This window comes from Limulus polyphemus, unplaced genomic scaffold, assembly GCF_000517525.1.
Source record: "Limulus polyphemus unplaced genomic scaffold, Limulus_polyphemus-2.1.2 Scaffold1860, whole genome shotgun sequence".
In the NCBI taxonomy this organism is placed as follows: Eukaryota; Metazoa; Arthropoda; class Merostomata; order Xiphosura; family Limulidae; genus Limulus; species Limulus polyphemus.
The window spans coordinates 89,307-90,269 of NW_013667470.1; positions in this window are offsets into that span (position 1 = coordinate 89,307).

A 963-nucleotide genomic window follows, 5' to 3' on the forward strand; every position below is an offset into this window, starting at 1 on the left:
AGTTTCCATTTTTCTTCTCTTTTTTTTTCTATCCCACTCTCTGACACCAATTTGTTACGTCTGCGTTTGTTAATTGATTTTCCGTAACTTCGTTCCGACGAAACTTAAGCGACACAAGTTCTTTTCTTAATAAAAACTGGTTTATTCTTTCAGAATACAACTTTACCGATACACTCAACTTCAACAATCGCGCTAAACAAACGCTGTAACGTCTCTCGTGCTCTCTGACTGCAGTTCAATTACTCACTGTCTATACACACATTACATTCCCCTCTTTTATATATACCGGTCTACCCTCTATCCAGTAATTACTAGAGCATTCGCCAAATTACAGGATAGTTCTAGAAACGTGGCGTCATGGTGGTCATGGGACTCGCTGACGCAACAATATTATCAAAGAACATTCTTGATGTCTTTCAGAAGCATCCTGACAGGCCCACCGAGAGGGCAAGGAGACGAGTCCAGGAATATTTCCTCAGAGCCCGCCTCCCACTAGAGGGTAGATTAGAGCAGCAATATATATATGGAATTTATCAAATCAATACATTATCCGTGTCTTCAATCACTTCACATTAAGCGTTTTTGCATAATATTATTTACCTTTTAAAATAAAGATCGAAAACTTTTATTTAATGACGATTAGGAACACCGTACTTCGTAAGTTTCAATTTATATGTATCTTATATGTGTTCATATGTATCTTTATATGTGCATATGTATCTTTATATATGCATATCGTTACGTCTCCGTTTGTTAATTAACTTTCCGTAACTTCGTTCCGACGAAACTTTAGCGACACAAGTCCTTACTTAATAAAACTGGTTTATTCTTTCCGAATATAACTGTACGACACACTTAATTTCAACAATCGCGCTAAAACAAACGCTATAACAACGAACGTGCTCAATAATACTCTCTGACTGCAGATCAATTACTCACTGTCTACACACACATTGTTCCGTC